The sequence below is a fragment of the Olea europaea genome, chromosome 13, assembly GCF_002742605.1.
Source record: "Olea europaea var. sylvestris chromosome 13, O_europaea_v1, whole genome shotgun sequence".
In the NCBI taxonomy this organism is placed as follows: Eukaryota; Viridiplantae; Streptophyta; class Magnoliopsida; order Lamiales; family Oleaceae; genus Olea; species Olea europaea.
This window is the reverse complement of record NC_036249.1, coordinates 7,196,313-7,215,395: the sequence shown is the minus strand read 5'-3', so window position 1 is coordinate 7,215,395 and position 19,083 is coordinate 7,196,313.

Genomic DNA, 19,083 nt, shown 5'->3' with positions numbered 1-19,083 from the left:
AGAGTTCGATGTCAAAAGAGGTCCAAATTGCATCCGAGAGGTGATGAGCCATTTTATGTGCTTGAGTTGATTGAAAGTAAAGGCTACAACTTGGATCAGGATTCGAGGACGAATCCTCTTGAAGAGGGAGGGTCTTATGTGATCTGGAGAAGTTTTATTTTGGTCCAATTTCTTATTTTTGGTAATTTAGATATTTTAGGACTCTATTTCCGATTTTTAATAGATTTCTAAGTATTCTAGAATTTTATTCATTTAAACTTTATTCTAGGTTTTAGTATAAATAGGTTTATTTTTCTACATTGTAATACAAGACTTTTGATAATGAAGTATTGAGATTTTCTCCTTTCAAACTTTGTTTTTCAATGAACGGGTCGAACTTATCAAGGGATTAATTTCCTTGTGACGTTCAAAATTATCGGGTGTGATTTCGTTATCGTGTAATTAAGAGATCATTGGTTTAATTTACCTTTGCTTGCTTTATTCACTATTTTGGAATTCAAATCCACAAATTCGGATGAAATTTCAAGATTGTGTGATTAAGAGGTTGTTCGTTTCATATACGTTCGGTTGCTTGGTTCACTTTTGCGGGTTGATTCCTAAACCATGGTCGTATTTGGAAGTTCTTGGGATCCGGTGTCAATTCCTGTGGGTTCGATAGCGACCTTGCTAACCGGGTTCACATCAGTAACACTCATTGTTAGAAGTGATAAATTCAATTAGAATAGGTGTCCGTTAAATAAATTGGAAAAAGAGCACATGATTTCTATAAAATGCGATTGAAAATGAGTTTTAGCAAATGCGGGCCAAATTGAGATTTAGAATCTAATTTGGAATTAGGATTTTCAAATTTCTTTTCTGTAATATATGACTTTGAAGTTTATTAATTTAATGAAGAAACATGTCCCAAGTTGTGGAGCTCTGATGTATATCTATTGAAAGATTGAACCTCGTTAACAAATGTCTTGTGTTCTTTCTTAATTTCCTTATTTCCATGTTGAATCTAACCAATCAAGATAAACATAATACCTAAGACTTGCGACAAGTGGCAGATTCCATGATAACAAGAAATAGGAATTAATCGTTACATGTTTTCTCATGAATCAAAAATGGATTTTTGTTCAAGAATGAATCTTATTGAAAATGACCAAATCCGATTTATCCTTCGAAATACAAATAGAGCTCTATTCTAACTATCAAAAAGTGAGAGAAGACGGGAGGTAACCATCAAATCATGGAACCTCACTTCAAATAAGGTCCTTCGAAAAATGTGGGAAAAACCAACAATTTTCTGGTCAACTTTTCAAATATTCAAATAATTCCATTCAAAACATACAATCTTACATTATTACATATATAAAAGAGTAAAAGTATTGGCGGGATACGTGTCGCAAATTTATATCATCTTGTACTTTTTTTTGAATACTATATTCGGCCATTGGAAGGAAGTATGGGGCAGTCAGATTTCTACATTTTTTCACTCAATCTACTATTCCTCTGTTACTCTTCTTTTCTTTTTTTCTTTCCAAAAATTCAAAAAAATTAAAATCTCAAATTTGAGTTGCAGTACATTGGATGGGATTCATTTGTGCTCCTTGTAAGTGAAAAATTTCTTCACTTGTGTTTTTTTTCTTGCGTTAGAGTTCGTTTTGTTTCATTATTTACTCATTCATAATATTAATAATAAGCAGGATTGCCTGGGTAACTTTAAAGGCCAAAACGGTCAGATATTATCAAGGTTAGTTTTTTTTATAATTATAATGATTTTGAAAATTTTGGTCCTTTCTGGTTCATTTATATTCGAGTTGCAGTACATTGGACGTAGTTCTTCTATACTCCTTGTAAGGGAAAAATTTCTTACTTATAATTTGTTTCTCGCGTTAGAGTCGATTTTGTTTCATTGTTTACTCATTTATAGTGTTAATGATAAATAGGATTACCTAAGTAACTATAAAAACCAAAATGGTCAGATATTATCAATGTTGAAGTCTGCACGAAAATTTAGTCTCTGTGCTGCCCATGCAACGGAGAAAGTCCCCGTGCAAAACGGAGACATTAGCTTCGTGAGAAAATGGAGAGTTTCTCCATCCATGATAGGATAGAGAAATCTCTCCATCGTGAATGGAGGTTTAGGAGGATGGAGAGATCCATCACTCTTCATCGTTTCTCCATCCTTCCTAGATGGAGATTTTTACTTAAACTTCCATCCTCCTAGGATGGTGAAAATTTTCACTTAAACTTTCATCCTAGAGAGGTTTTTTTGGGGAGTTTTCATGAAAAAATCTTCATCCAGGATGGACTTGGATCCCACAGAGAAAACTCTCTATGCGATTGAGAGAAATCGGAGATTTTTCATTTTTTATTTTTTTCCTCATTTATTTTTTCTTTTTTCAATTTGCTTTGTTCATGTCCTAAATATTTTTTTTTTCGGTTTAAAATTCTTTTTAATTATTTTCTTTCCATGATAAAACTTAATTTTTTTCAATTTTAATTAAATAATATTATATATATTCTTTATTTAATTTTTGTAACTTTCTTTTGTTTTATTTGTTATATTTTTAGTATATATTTTTTGAAAATTGTTTTAAATTTTCTTTTTTTTTCACATTATAAATAATTTTTTGATTTAAAATTCCTTTTAATTCTTTTCGTAATTTTTTCAATTTTAATTAAAAAATAATATTTATTTTTAAATGTTAATTATTTCAATTTAATTAAAAGACTTTATAATAATCTTTTTTTTTCTATTTTTGCCTGCAATTATTTTTTTCTTTAATTCGTTAAATCATTTAATTTCTTTTCTTTATTAGTATTGGATTGGATGAAGTGAAGTGACGAGGGAAAATTGAGAAATGTTGCAGTGAATGTGATAGTTGTAGTGAATTGACGTGTAAAAATAGAGAAATGATTAAAGGCAACACGATGTCGTTTTTGCTTCCACGATGAAAAAAATTGAAGTTCTTTTTAATTCTTTTCTCTTTATTATAAAAATTAATTTTTTCAATTTTAATTAAATAATATTTATATATTCTTTATTTAATTTTCGTAACTTTTTTTTTGTTTAATTTGTTTAATTTTTATTATATTTTTTGAAAATTGTTTTAAAATTTCTTTTTTCTTCATATTATAAATAATTTTTTGTTCAATTTAAAATTCTTTTTAATTACACTTTGAAAAGTTTGAAGAGGTTTTCTCCTTTTATGGTTATGCCCATGTCTTCATTATTTTCTAATGTTCTAATTACTTCTTGCAATCTTACAGTTAAGTTCCAATGACAACAAAATCAAGTTCTTGGAAAAAGGTTGTACATGAAACTACATTTAACATTTTAAGCCACAATTTAGGATTTTGCACGGTGCTCGTCAACATAAAATGAAAAACCATTTTTAATGTAATAGTATATATATTGTTATATTGTATATCTTAGTAATATTTAATTACTATAATCATAGTATGGATTAAGGGCAAAGCTTGAGTAGGCTAATAGCATGTTTGATAGAGATTTTAATCCAATTAAAATCAATTTTTCGATCGTTATTTCATCATTTTAGCCGTCATTTTTGAATTATTCTCTCAGAGGTAAAGACCCACTTGACTTCTAACGGTCAAAAAATCAATTAACAAAATCCCTACTAAACAAGCACTAAATCATATTTTCCAAGCTAAGCTAATATATATAGAGAAATATATTTTGCATAAAAAAAATTTCTCACAAACTTTTGTACAGGGAAATGCCTGGTACAAATACATGCAAATTCTCAAGTGTTCATATGAAGAATAAAAAATATACAGAGAAAATTGATGAAAAATAAGTCAATTTCAACGAATTTATGAATATCTTTCAAATTTATAAATGAATTGTTCTAAAATTTACATACACTTATTTTAAATATTAACCAATTGCATGTTCACCCACTAGTATATAAAAAGTCTATCACAAATTATCAAACTAATCAATCAACAAGTATTTAATTCATTACAATCTAAAACCAACATTCAAAATAAGTAACTCCACAAAGCTTGAATGAAAAAAGTATAGTCGGTGTATTCACTCGGGAATATGATGTCAGGCAGGGCTAATGAAATAGAATAATACTATCTAGTACCAGAGGTTAAAGATGACCAGTTTATGTGACCACGCTTTATACATTTAATTAAATGAGACATGTGACTATGTATTTAAATGAATATATTATTTAATGTCATTTAATTGTCATCTAAATTAGTGGTTAATACTAGTGATGATGAATAGTATTACTCGATGAAATATGAAGGTGGTTGCATTTTGATTTATTATTATTGATTACTTTAATTATAAGTTTAAGACATATCATATGAATTTTGAATGGAAAATAAAATATATTTATTTTTAATAAAATAATTTTAATTGAAGGATAAATTAGGAATTATATAATTTTATTAAATGCCATCATCCTAAAATATTTCTATCCAATTATCGCTTGCAAACTCAAGAAACAAATGTTACAATATTTAAAAAATAATAATCTTATGAAAAGATGGCGGAGAAAATTTGCTTATGAAGGCCCGCCTTATAAGATTGCCCTTAAATAGAGCCCCAATGAAATGGAAAGAGGAAACAACTTTCAATTACTAAAATTGTGCAATTACAAGATATCTTACTATATTTGTAAAAAAAGCATTTACACAGACTGTAGCTACATAACATTTGCTCTATCCATCAACATCCCACTGAAACACAAATTTTTACATAAAACGTTGAGACATTATGATATGTATTTCATTTTTCTGATTTTTTTTTTTGAGGTTAAATATGGAAAAAGATATTTGTTAATTTGACTTTTAAGGTCTGTAAATTTTCATTTTCTTCATTTGCCTGAAATTAGTAAATATTGTATTGAAGTTTCTTATAATTGCACCTTAAATCTTTAAATTCTGATAATATAAATTTTTTTCTTTTTTCTTTTTGCCAAATCTATCAATATTTTATGAAAAATTTCTTGTCCCAAAGATACCTAATTCAGCCATAACAAGGCTGATGTTTTTAATATATATCTTGTAAACTTTTACACTCTTCAAATTTGTTCACCCTTTACTAGATCTCATTTGAGTACATGGGATATTAGACAAGGCAGATGGAGATGTGCATAACAATGACAGTACTCATACTCTACAATGGAAGCAGATCTCTTGTTTTAGTAACATATTTGAGTTACTTTTTTAGGCTTTTTGTCAAGCTTGTTGCATCCTAAAAGATATCGTTTATGAATGTTTGCCATACTCACAATAAACCTTGAATTATTATTTTGGGATTGCTACTATAGTAATCTTCACTCAACAGAGATGAAAATGAAGGAAAAGAATTAGAAAGGATAATACTCTTTTATTTCATTGAAGATGACACCATTTAAGATTAAGGATAAAATGGAAAATGTGCCAACTATGTAAGATGAATTATTAAAATGAAAATATACCAGAATTAAAATTCTCTAAGGATGTTAAGAATATGCACAAATCTTCATTGGTTGCTAGCCTTGTTTATTCGTACATCTACTTTCATTGAATAGACGATTTTGGTTTTATTGATCATACTGTTAACATATATTCACGAGATAATTTTATAAGATCCATTTATTCACAAGATAATTTTACAATATACTTATAAAGGATGTTCCATCAAAGTTGTCTTTACGTCCTATTGCTGGGATATTTACTAAAATGTAGTGTTGGAAAAATGAGTGAATTGACTCACTTTTGGCACAATTTTCGTTGCGACCTGTTGGTCCAATTTGGAATATCAAAGTTGATATGTGTTCTCCCCCGTGAGAACATCGAAGTCATGTATTTATTTGTCAAAAATGAAGCTCGGGTGAATGAGAAATTGGAGCCTAAAGTGGACCACTGGAAATGGTCTATATTGGTGGGAAAACTTGGTCCCACATATGAAAAACATGGAAACCAAAACCATTTTATACATGGCTATGCATTGGAATTGTGTGATCATGTGTAGCATAGATATTCTCTCCACGTGCGCGCGCAGGGGGGTGCAAATCACGGAATTCGAACCTTGAACTTGGGTGCGGGCGAATGTGTGACCGAACGGAGCAAAAACTGGTCAGTTTGGATTATTCGCGTTTTGCAAATTTTTTTTGGTGATTTTTCCAAATGACTTTTGAGTGTTTGAAACTCCTAAAACTCCAATGATCGAAATCGAAATATAACTCCAAAAACGGCAATGGTTAATGCAGAAAACTGAGAGTGAGATTCAGTCTATATAATTCACTCAATTTCCAGCAGTTCATACACTGAAATTCTCGTTTGCAATTTTCATTCCTGTTTTCTGTTTTGTTTCGTCTTATTCTAGTAAGGTGATATTGTTCAAAGACTCGCCCAGTTCGTCGGAGTAGAATCGCGGTACTCGAATTTTGCTAGTTACCGTTGTATCTTGGGAGACAGACGCTCAAACTAAACCTCTAACACCACGGTGAGGAGGCAAATTTGTTTTAAGGAAACTGTGTTTACACATGCCTCGTGTTGAAATTATATCTACTATTTATTTAGTTTGCAATTTTGCAGATTTATCTATTATATTTGCAACATACTTGAAATTTATATTAGAAATAGATAAATAAAATAAACTATTTTTTTTAATTCGTTATATGTGTGAAAAATAGATTTCACATAAATGGTATTTCTATTTATAAGTGAAAAAATTTGGTGTTATTTTAGTTAATGTATGAATAAAAACACCTTATACAAATTTTTTGTGAACATACGGTGAGTTTCGCCTGCAAATACAGTAAACTGCCATATACGGTGAGTTATACTGTCAAATACGGTGAGTTGCATTGCTAAATATGGTGAGTTGCACTGCCATATACAATAAGCAATTGCCAAATACGATAAGTGTGAATCCGGTATTTAAAACACAAATACGGTATATGAGAGCCCGATTTCACTCCATACACTACCGATTAAATATAACAACAAACTTAAGATAAAGTTCTTAATACGTATTTGTAGTAAACAAGTTTATTTGTTTATTGGAGACTAATAATTGTTTTATTTTCAGAAATGGTTGCCGAACCAACCAACATGGATGTGACCCAAACTGTTCCTGCTGAAAATGAAGTTGTGGGCTCTACTATGGCTCAAGGGCCAAGCTCTGCTGTGGCTAACTTGCCTAATCGTGTTGTGAGTCAAACTGTGGCTCCAACAACTGGCCAAAGGGTTACTGTTCAGGTCAATCATGGAGAGAAATCGAAGAAATTCAATGGTTTGAATTTCAAGATGTGGCAGCAGAAAATGTTGTTTTACCTGACCATCTTGAATCTTGCGAGATTCTAGACTGAGACTGCTCATGTACTCAATGAAGGAGAAGGAGATATTCAAGCAGTCAATGCACTTGATGCTTGGAAGCATTCGAACTTTTTATGCCGAAATTACATTATGAATAGTTTAGTAGACACGCTATACAATGTGTATAGCACGATGGAAACTGCTAAGGAGTTGTGGGAGTCTTTAGACCGAAAATACAAAACTGAGGATGCTGAGGCTAAAAAGTTTATAGTCGGCAGATTCCTAGACTATAAGATGGTGGACTCCAAAACTGTTATCAGTCAAGTGCAAGAACTCCAAGTGATTCTTCATGAAATTCATGACGAAGGAATAGTGTTGAGTGAAACATTTCAAGTGGCAGCAATTATTGAAAAATTACCCCCGCATGGAAAGATTTCAAAAACTATTTGAAATACAAACGAAAGGAAATGAACATTGAAGAACTTATTGTTAGATTTCGAATTGAAGAAGACAACAAAAGTTCAGAAAAGAAGTGGTTCAATCCTGGTGTTGCTAAAGCCAATGTTGTGAAGCATGGTCAAAGCAGTAAGAGTTACAAAAACAAGTTTGGGCCATCCAGTGGAAAAAAGATAAGCACGGACTGAAATGTGGAATTTCTAAGAAGAAATTTCAAGGGAAATCTTCAATTGTGACAAAGTGGGCCACAAGTTTTCGGAGTGCAGATTGCCAAAGAAGAAGAAAGAAGCAAATGTGGTTGATTACATGGCACAAGATGTGTCGGAGTTAAATCTCTCAGCCGTCGTTTCTGAAGTAAATATGGTGGGTTCAGACCCTAAAGAGTGGTGGATTAACACCGGTGCTACGAGGCATGTGTGCTCTGATAAGGAGCTGTTTACTGCGTTCAAAGCAATTGAGAATGGAGAGAAGTTGTTTATGGAAAATTCAGCAACTTCTGAGATCAAAGGTCAATGAAAGGTGGTTTTGAAGATGACCTCGGGAAAAGAGCTGACTCTCAACAATGTGCTATATGTGCCGAAAATTCGTAAGAATTTAGTGTCCGGGTCGCTTTTGAATAAGCATGATTTTCACATTGTATTTGAGTCAGACAAAGTCATTCTATCAAAAAGTGAAATGTTTGTTGGAAAAGGTTATGTTTCCGACGGTATGTTTAAGCTGAATGTAATGGTTGTGAAACAAAAAATGAATAAAGCAAATTCTTCTGCTTATTTGCTTGAGTCTTTCAGTTTGTGGCATGGTAGACTAGGACATGTTAACTATGATATTTTACGCAGACTAGTTAACTCAAATAACATACCCAAGTTCCATAATGATTTCGATAATAAGTGTGAAACTTGTGTTGAGACAAAATTAACAAGTTCATCCTTTAAGTCAGTTGAACGGAACACAGAACCACTTGATTTAATTCACAGTGATGTTTGTGACTTAAAACTTATACAAACAAGAGGTGGCAACAAGTATTTTATTACTTTTGTTGACGATGGCACAAAATACTGTTATGTGTATTTGCTTAAAAGCAATGATGAAATTATAGAGAAATTTGTTCTCTATAAGAATGAAGCTGAAACTCAACTTAATAAGAAAATTAAGGTACTACGAAGTGATCGAGGTGGTGAGTATGGAACACCGTTTGTCGATTTCTGTACATAACACGGAACTATACATCAAACCACCGCATCTTATTCATCGCAACAAAACGGTGTACCTGAACGAAAAAATCGTACCTTAAAAGAAATGATGAATGCAATGCTAGTAAATTCTGGGTTACCTCAGAATATGTGGGAAGAACCCGTGTTATCAGCAAATTACCTTTTAAATAAGGTGCCCCAAAAGAAATCGGAAAAGACCCCTTATGAGTTATAGAAAGGAAGAAAGTCTATGAAAGAAATCGGAAAAGACCCCTTATGAGTTATGGAAAGGAAGAAAGTCTACCTATAAACACTTGCGAGTGTGGGGGTGTCTTGCAAAGGTGGCTGTTCCAACACCAAAGAAGGTAAGGATAGACCCGAAAACTATAGACTGCGTCTTCATTGGCTATGCACGTAATAGCAGTGCTTATCGATTTCTTATGTATGATTCAAAAATTCCAGACATACACAAAAATACGATAATGGAATCGAGGAATGCTTCATTCTTTAAAGAAATATTTCCATACAAGTCCAAAGAAGAAGCTAGCTCCTCTAAACGAACATATGAGACAATGACTGAAAATAGTCAGGACGAATAATTAGAAGAGGAGACTGAGGTTAGACGCAGCAAACGGGAAAGGACAGAAAAGTCTTATGGTCCTGATTTTCTGACCTATATGCTAGAAAGTGAACCTTTAAGCTATCAAGAAGCTGTGAATTTCTCGGAAGGACCTCAATGGAAAGATGCCATTAAAGGTGAAATAGATTCCATACTGCAAAATCATACATAGGAGCTAGTGGATCTTCCTCCTGGATGTAAACCACTAGGCTACAAATGGATTTTAAAAAGAAAAATGAAAGCAGATGGAACTATCGAAAAGTACAATACCAGATTAGTAATAAAAGGTTACAAACAAAGGGAAGGCCTTGATTACTTTGATACGTATTCTCCAGTGACGAGAGTAACATCTATTAGGGTAATATTTGCAATTGTTACTTTACGAAATCTAGAAGTACATCAAATGGATGTTAGAACGGCTTTTCTAAATGGAGATTTAGAAGAAGAAATCTACATGGAACAAGCCTAGGAGTTTTTGTCACCAGGATAGGAAAAGAAAGTCTGTAAATTGGTGAAATCACTATATGGTTTGAAACAAGCACGAAAACAATGACATGAAAATTTTGACAATGTCATGATAGAGAGTGAATTTAAAATTAATGAATGTGACAAATGTGTTTACGTCAAAGACACTAAAGATGGCTATGTCATTTTATGTCTTTACGTTGACGACATGCTTATTGTTGGTAGTAACAATAAGATGATTGAATCCACTAAAAATACATTAAATTCGAGATTTTGATATGAAAGACATGGGTTTAGCTGATGTTATACTTGGAGTCAAAATCTCAAGAACATCAGATGAGCTTGTTCTAAGCCAGTTATATTATGTGGACAAAATTTTGGAAAAATTCAACAAAGATGATACTGGCTTGGCTAGAACACCGATAGATACGAGTCAATATCTTTCTAAAAACAAAGGTGAAAGTGTCTCTCAAGTAGAATACTCGAGAGTTATTGGAAGTCTAATGTACTTAATGAGTTGTACAAGATCAAACATAGCCTACACAGTCAGTAAATTGAGTAGATATAAGAGTAATCCAGGAAATGATCACTGGAAATGTATAGCAAGAGTACTGAGGTACTTAAGATATACTCGTGACTATGGAATACACTACACCAGACATCCCACGATCATTGAAGGATACAGTGATGCTAATTGGATATCTAATATAAAAGACTCAAAATCCACCAGTGGATATGTGTTCACTTTGGGAGGTGTTGCCATCTCATGGAAATTCTCTAAGCAAACGGTAATAGCCAGATCTATAATGGAATCTGAGTTTATAGTCCTAGATAAATGTGGTGAAGAAGTCGAATGGTTGAGCAACTTCGTAGAGGATATTCCAAGATGGTGCAAAAATGTGCGTGCAATTTGCATATATTATGACAATCAATTAGCAATAGAAAGGACACAGAGCAACATGTATAATGGTAAGTCTAGACATATACGTCGTAGACACAATACCATTAGACAACTACTCTCAACTGGAGTTATCACAATTGACTATGTTAGGTCAAAAGATAATATTGCGGATCCGCTAACTAAAGGGTTAAATAGAGAGTTAGTTGAAAAATCATCGAAAGGAATGTGACTCAAGCCCTTGAAAGAATAAATCATTACAAAGGAAACCCAACCTAGTTGACTGGAGATCCTAAGATCTAGGTTCAAATGGACAACCTAACTGTAAAGACTTAATAAAATCACTGTGGAGGTATCACCTCCTATCCATTTCTATGATATAACAGTGATGTCCGTAAGAATGAAGGTTAAGAAATAGGTTTTTAATGATTCTTACGCGTCGAAAATCGAGCCAAGTAATGAGGGTTACTTGTAATAAGAAATCACTTATTAGAGAAAGAAGTGGGACCGCTTCTAAAAAAATTGTGTGGGGCTCAATTCTTAGAAACTCTTACAGAACCAGACATATATTCATGGCCAAAATGAACATGATAATGATAACTGAAGGGTGTTGGGAAGAATCCTGTGTGAAGTTTATCATCATTTACACAAACGGCAGAACAGTTCGAAGACATCGCGTCTACTGGCCAGCCAGTAAAATAAATATGCTTTCACAAGGGAAGGTTCAAAGGGTAACACCTACCTATCCTATGCAGGTTTCAACCGTTGAATTTTATCACCAGTCTTATGTCTCACGTTTCGTGTCTCTTCCAATTTTCATTCATGTGGGGGATTGTTGGAAAAATGAGTGAATTGGCTCAATTTTGGGACAATTTTCGGTGGGACCCGTTGGTCCAATTTGGAATATCAAATTTGATATGTGTTCTCCTCCGTGAGAACATCGAAATCATGTATTTATTTGCCAAAAATGAAGCTCGGGTAAATGAGAAATTGGAGTCTAAAGTGGACCATTGGAAATGGTCTATGTTAGTGGGAAAACTTTGTCCCACATAGAAAAAACATGGAAACCAAAACCACTTTATATATGACTATGCATTGGAATGGTGTGATCACGTATAGCATAGAGGCTCTCTCCACGCGCGCCCACAGGGGGGTGCAAATCACGGATAGAAATAGCTTTCGGACCTTGAACTTGGGTGCGTGCCGACCTGCGCACACGAATGTGAGACCGAACGGAGCAAAAACTGACCGGTTTGGATTGTCCGCATTTTGCAATTTTTTTTTTGTGATTTTTCCAAATGACTTTTGAGTGTCTGAAACTCCTAAAACTCCAATGGTCGAAACCGAAATGTAACTCCAAAAACTGCAATGGTTAATGCAGAAAACTGAGGGTTAGATTCAGTTTATATAATTCACTCAATTTTCAGCAGTTCATACACTGAAATTTTTGTCTGCAATTTCCATTCCTGCTTTCTGTTTTGTTCCTTCTCATTCCAGTAAGGTGATATTGTTTGAACACTCGCCCAGTTCGCCGAAGTAGAATCGCGGTGCTCCGATTCTACTGGTTACCGTTGTATCCTGGGAGACAGACGCTCGAACTAAACCTCTAGAATCACGGTGAGAGGGCGAATTTGTCTTTAAGAAAACTGTGTTTACACAAGCCTCGGGTTGAAATTATATTTGCTATTTATTTAGTTTGCAATTTTGTATATTTATTTATTTAATTTGTAACATACTCGAAATTTATATTAGAAATAGATAAATAAAATAAACTGTTTTTTTTAATTCGTTATATGTGTGAAAAATGGATTTCATATATACGATATTTCTATTTATAAGTGAAAAATTTTGGTGTTATTTTATTTAGTGTATGAATAAAAACACTCTATGCAAATTTTTTGTGCAAATACGGTGAGTTTCGCCTGCAAACACAGTAAGCTGCCATATACGGTAAGTTACACTGTCAAATACGGTGACTTGCACTGTCAAATACGGTGAGTTGCAAATACAGTGAGTTGCACTGCTATATACGGTAAGCTATTGCCAAATACGGTAAATGTGAATCCGGTGCCTAAAACACAAATACAGTATATGAGAGCCCGATTCCACTTCATACACTACCGATTAAATATAACAACAATTAGAACCATATTATAATAATTTATTTTTTATTTTTTTATTTTTATTTTTTTTCACACTGCAGCTCTCATCATGCAGTCAAATTGCAATTAGTGCTAACACCTAATAGTTTCTATTCTAGTCAAATCCACTTTTGGAGGCATTTGGCAAATGCAAGAACTATTAGAAATGGTAATTCAAGGTATTGTCCATGACTTTTTATATCAGAAATTAGTTATGTTATCGAGGATGTGTAATCTGTTTATGTTCTCTCATAAAGTAAAATTAAGTTTTACTGTTTAAGCCATTATTCGACATTTTTTTAATTAAAAGCTTTCTTAATCAAAATTTGTTGTGTTTCCTCCATCATATTTGGCTGCTTCATCTGGTTTTTGTCAAACCATTTTAATTATTTGTGTACTTAATCCGTGTGCAATTTGAAACGTGTAAGTGGAAGTGTAATATATTACAGTTTATATTGGTATATTCAGTGCACATTCTCAGCTTCTTCTGGCACGAGGACTTTGTTGAAGTCCACATTTTATTATTTTTGTCTAATTTGATTTAGCTGCTATTGTAGCATATTAATCCTTTGACCAATTTAAGCCCCTGTTTGACAATTATTATTTTCAAACTCTTTTTTCTATATGCTCGTTTTCAATTATACATTCACATAATAAAATATTCTATACGTAAATTCAAAATTTTTTCTTATTTTTTAGCCACACATTTTGCTAAGATCACTATTCAAAACTTTTTTTTCCTCTACAAATAATGGTGGTCAAACGGGGACTAAATAAAACACTAAACATCTATTTTGTTCGGTCTTTTTCATGACTTGTTGACTTCCAAGAGTAACGCATTATAGTTATTCTGGTTAGCAGATGATATTACTTCTGAAGATTTTGTCGGCTTTGTGTTTATTTGTCTACATAAATATTGTAGTGGTGATGTTGGGAATGGTAACAACTTGAGTGCAATCACAATTTCTTTCACCTCGTGAAATCGTTGAAACATACACGGTATAGTATATGAGTTGACTAGACGAGCTCATGGTTTTGCATAACTCAGATGAAATGTTTAATCTTAAGATGTTGGAGATCGATGCTTCATTGGGATACCATCTTTCATACCTTTTCTCATTTATTTATTTTGACGGAAAATTCATGAATATAAATGACTCCGTTACCTTTTTATATATCAAAATTTTCTTTTGATTATTTATTGGATATACTTTATAAATGGGATATATTTTTCGGCTTGTATCTTATTTTTCTATAAAATTTTGCGTACTGAATTGCCTTAAAATTTTTCCGCCTCAATAACTTTCAATAACTATTTCCTTTTTACGCATTTGCTATATTTGTATATAATACGCATCAAATCTGAAATGATTTTCATTCATGTACTTACGTATAATTTGTTTTAGCCTTTCATAGCACCAGTCACATACATTAATAATTATCTCCAATAAAAATAAATTGCTCTTTTCTTGTTAATAAAAATAAATAAATTATTATTCTGTATTCACACTAAAGCTTGCCCTATTATAGACTCACACAAAATAGTAAATACTAAACACATAGATACCTAAGAGGGGTGTATTCAATTGAAACTTTTAATATTTTTTGGGGATTTAAAAAAGTTCGAGGATATTCAATTGAGACTTTTATAGACTTTTAAAAATTCTCTAAAAGTCACGGGGTATTCAAGTGAAACTTTTATGGATTTTTAAAAAATCTCTAAAAGTTACTGTGTATTCAATTAAAACTTGAGGCATTTTCAAGAATGTCCAATTTTAAGGCTTTCAGTTGAAAAGTGTCCACTTATTTGGATTTAGTGCCAACTTTTCTATCATGCCCATAATGAAAAAATGGAGCAATTGAATGTCGTTCTCGACATTTTTTTTCAATTTGTCACGAATTTCGAGAAGTATCTTTCATGATAAGTTACATTAAAATAATGTTTCTCGACATTTCATATGTCATTCTCGACATTTGAATATCGTTTCATTTGTCTAGAATGGCATTTCATTTTGAATATGACATTTCTCTACATTTAAAATATAGTTCTCGACATTTCTGAGTCAATGAAAAACATAGCATTTATTGTGATTTGACATGTATGCTTTTGAAATAAATATGGTAGGTTATATGTCAAAATTTTATTAGTCAATAACAATTTTGCAAAAATGTCCATTTTTTTTTTGTCTTAGTGTGGAATTATAAATTGTTAATAAGGGTATTTTGGTCTAAATTCTTCCAAAATAGACATTTTTGAAATGATGGACATTTTTGCAAATGACTAGGTGAAAATGGACATCCTGTGAAATTTCCTCTTAAAACTTTTAAGAAGTTTCTATAAGTCTTGAGGTGTTCAATTTTTAATGACTTTTGGATGCTTTTATAAAAGTCTTTGGAGTACTAATTTTTAAGCAAAAAGTACTCATAAAATTTTAAAATTTGCCAGTCATTAATCAAGAAATTTTGGGAGACTTTCACAATTTTTTTTCAATCATTTTTCTTTAAATTTCTATAGACGTGTATGATTAAAATTTATTTTGTTCTATTAAATATATTTATTTCCATTTATCTTTCTTTTTTATTATTTATCTCTATTTTATATGAAAAAATTAAATTGAATTCTGTAGCCTTTTTTCATTCATTTTTTTGGTGAAAAATATTTATATTTTAATTGAATTTTAAAATTTTATATGAAAAATTTATAATTAAATTTAAATATATTTATTTTTAAAAGTGTACTATACTAATAATATTGAATCATATATATTTATAATTTGTATTATTATTTATTTAATTAACATCTTAAATTTTTATTTTTTTCAAATCTTTTTTATTATATGGGAAGAAGGGGAAGGATAGGAAATTGTGGAAACTAACACCTCCTATATGAGAATTTCACATCATTATACAAGATCAACGTGAATTTTATTTTAAATGAAAGTTTTCAAAAAAAATTTGAATTCTATAAAAATCTTTAAAAATTTTAAAATGAAAGTTCATTGAAGTCTACAAAGAACTTCCACTAATTCCATACAAATATATAAAAGATTCACGAAATTCACAAAAGTCATCACTTTAAAAAAGTCCTAATTAAATACACTAATCTAACATAATTTGACTTTATAAAAGCATACCCGAATAATCTACCATAATATAACTTTATAAAACAGAAATAATATGTATTAACTTATCCACTCTTCAAGATTTTCCTTACACATCAACACTCAAATTCAAAAAGAAAAAAAATCATATAAATCAAAACTGACAAAACATATAATTATATAACGAAATGAAATTGAATGAAATATTAAGGCCTTGTTTGGCCCCCATTATTTGGATTTATAATGAGGGAAATAATATTTTTTTGAAGATTGTGTGGTTGAAAAATTTTCAATTTGAGTGTAATATTATTTTATTGAAGATTGTGTGGGTGAAAGTATGAAAGAGAAAAAATTAAATGAAATTGAAAATTTTTAAAGGGGGGCCAAACGGGGGTTACATATCTTGATAGGTTCCCTGACTATTGTGCTTCAATTAATGAATTCCCCTTTGGAGATCAAGGATTGGGGAATTGATGAAGTAGTTTAGGAGAGAAAAATTGGAATAATAAACTGTTTATTGAATTGCTAAAAGAGTTAACAACTGATGATGAAATAAAACAACAACTAAATGACAATTCCGAGACTTTAGAGAGGCCTGGATCTTTCCTAATTGGCTCTACCCACCACTCAATATTTTCCTCCCTAATACATTCTACCTCTTCTCTATTTACAAGTATTTTGTAACAAACTCTAACATAATTTGTTATTATTAATTGCTTCTCAATTTTCCTGGGTCTTTCTAGAGTTTGATAACATCTATCATTATGCATCGCCCCCAAATTCACCAAGTGTAGGTGAGTACGCTTGTTGCATCTGTTAACTCATGTAGTCAATTGACCACCTAGAATTAGAATGTTGTCTATACAAATCCCAAAACCAACTGAACCTACCGCAGGAATTTCACTTGTCATTGCCGGTGGTCGAAGCATTGTAACAATGCTAGTTTTGGGTGGATGATTTGTATTGAGTCGGTTGAGATATAAGGGTGAGTGTATGGGCATAAGTATGGGCCATTAAAAAAGTTTGGGCTGCTAAAAATTTTTTTATTTCTATTTGGGCTTAAACTCATTCAGGCCTGCTTTACCAATTTGATTCTTATTTTCCAAGTGTTGGGCTAACTCCCTAATAAAGCCCAAACCCCCAAGCTTTGGCCCCCTGACTTTAATTGATTTCAGCCCAGTAATACAATAGTCTTCCGTCGCTTCAGAAATTGTCGGCAATGGAGCTTCAATTCCTTCCGAAACTAGCATTTCAGCCTACAATCGCGTGGCTTTGCCTTACTTGGTTTTCTATACGGTTATGGCTATTAGTAATTGCCCCATTTTCATCCAGTTCATGTATACGCTGCTTGACCTTCTTCTACCCTTGCTCGTTTCAATTTTTTCATCATCAAGTCGAGCTTCTCCATCATGATAAACAATACCATCTTAATTTAAGATTTTAGTGCTTTTCAGATCTTCCTATATTTCCAACTGAATTTTATTAATTTCAATTCATCCTATTTCATCATTTCCGGGGTGAAGGTATTCCCACTCAAGTGGATATACCTATCAAAAAAAGAAAAAAAAAAAAAGAAAAAAGAAAAAGAAATGCACATCGAAAAATCCTTCTCAATTTCTATTCAAGTTCTTCATAACTCTTGGGCTCAGGAATTCGTCTCCAATTTATTGACTCGATCTTCTAGTTGCTTTTCTTCATTAGATGTAATGCCCCAAGGCCAGAATAGTTGCTTTGATACCATTTTGATAAGTTCCCCTGCTGTTGTGCTTCAATTAATGGATTCCCCTCTGGAGATCAAGGACTGGTTAGATACAATTTAGTAACTGGGGAATTGATAAAGTCGTCTAAGTGAGAAAAAGTGTAGTAATAAACTGTTTATTGAATTGCTAAAAGAATTAACAACAAGTGATGAAATGAAAACGGCAATTAAATGACAATTCCAAAACTTTTGAGAGGCTTGGAGCTCAACCCACTACTCAATATTTTCCTCCGTAATACATTCCACCTCTTACCTATTCATAAATATTTTGTAACAAAATCTAACAGAATTTGTTATTATTATTATCTGTTTCTCAATTCTTCTAGGTCATTTTAAAGCTTGAGAGGAGTCTATCATATCCGTATATAGTAAATCAAAAATTTTAATACAATAATGAAATTTGATCTTTCAAAAATTTCAGAAAATTTTAAAGGATGAAAACAACTATTGATAATTACCATAAACAAACAAAGAAATTCATGTAATCAGTAGTTATATCTCATTTTCATGGTAATTAAAATTCACTGCGCAAATCTTTCCTATCATTTCAAAGTAGACATTTGCTCCCTTTATTTCTACATTTTCTTGTGTCGTCGGTCTTTTCCATCTCGTTCGGTCAATTTCTTCCATCAAATAATAGTAATTGGTGCAAAACATCTTTATCGTTTTCCTACAATACACAAATCGTCCTATCATTGTTATTTTGACATTTGAACCCTCAAATCTACATTTATTTGTGTAAAAGGTACTTATCGTCTATTTTATCCATTAAAGCATTGTAAAATGACTAATTTATTCTCTTCTTTAATAAACAAATAGAAAAGAAAAAATACGAAAAAAAAGAATTGTCAACTAGAGTTCCAAATTTTTTAAAAAGTACAAACGAATTTCATGTAAAACAATTTACAACATACTAATTAAAAAAATTTATGTTGTCTTTTCAATTAACCCCACCTACCTCCATCCGATGCCCTACGCTCGACCACCATAACCAAAAAAAATAATTAAAAAGAAAATAAAAGTATAAAAAAATGTGAGAAAAGGATTAAAAATAGAAAAATAATTTTTTTTATTATTAAACAATGGCTCTTCCCCATCCAATTCTGCACCCTAACATTGACTACTACCACTACCACCATCGCCATCCATTCTCCGTATCCCACTACGAAACCGTCGATA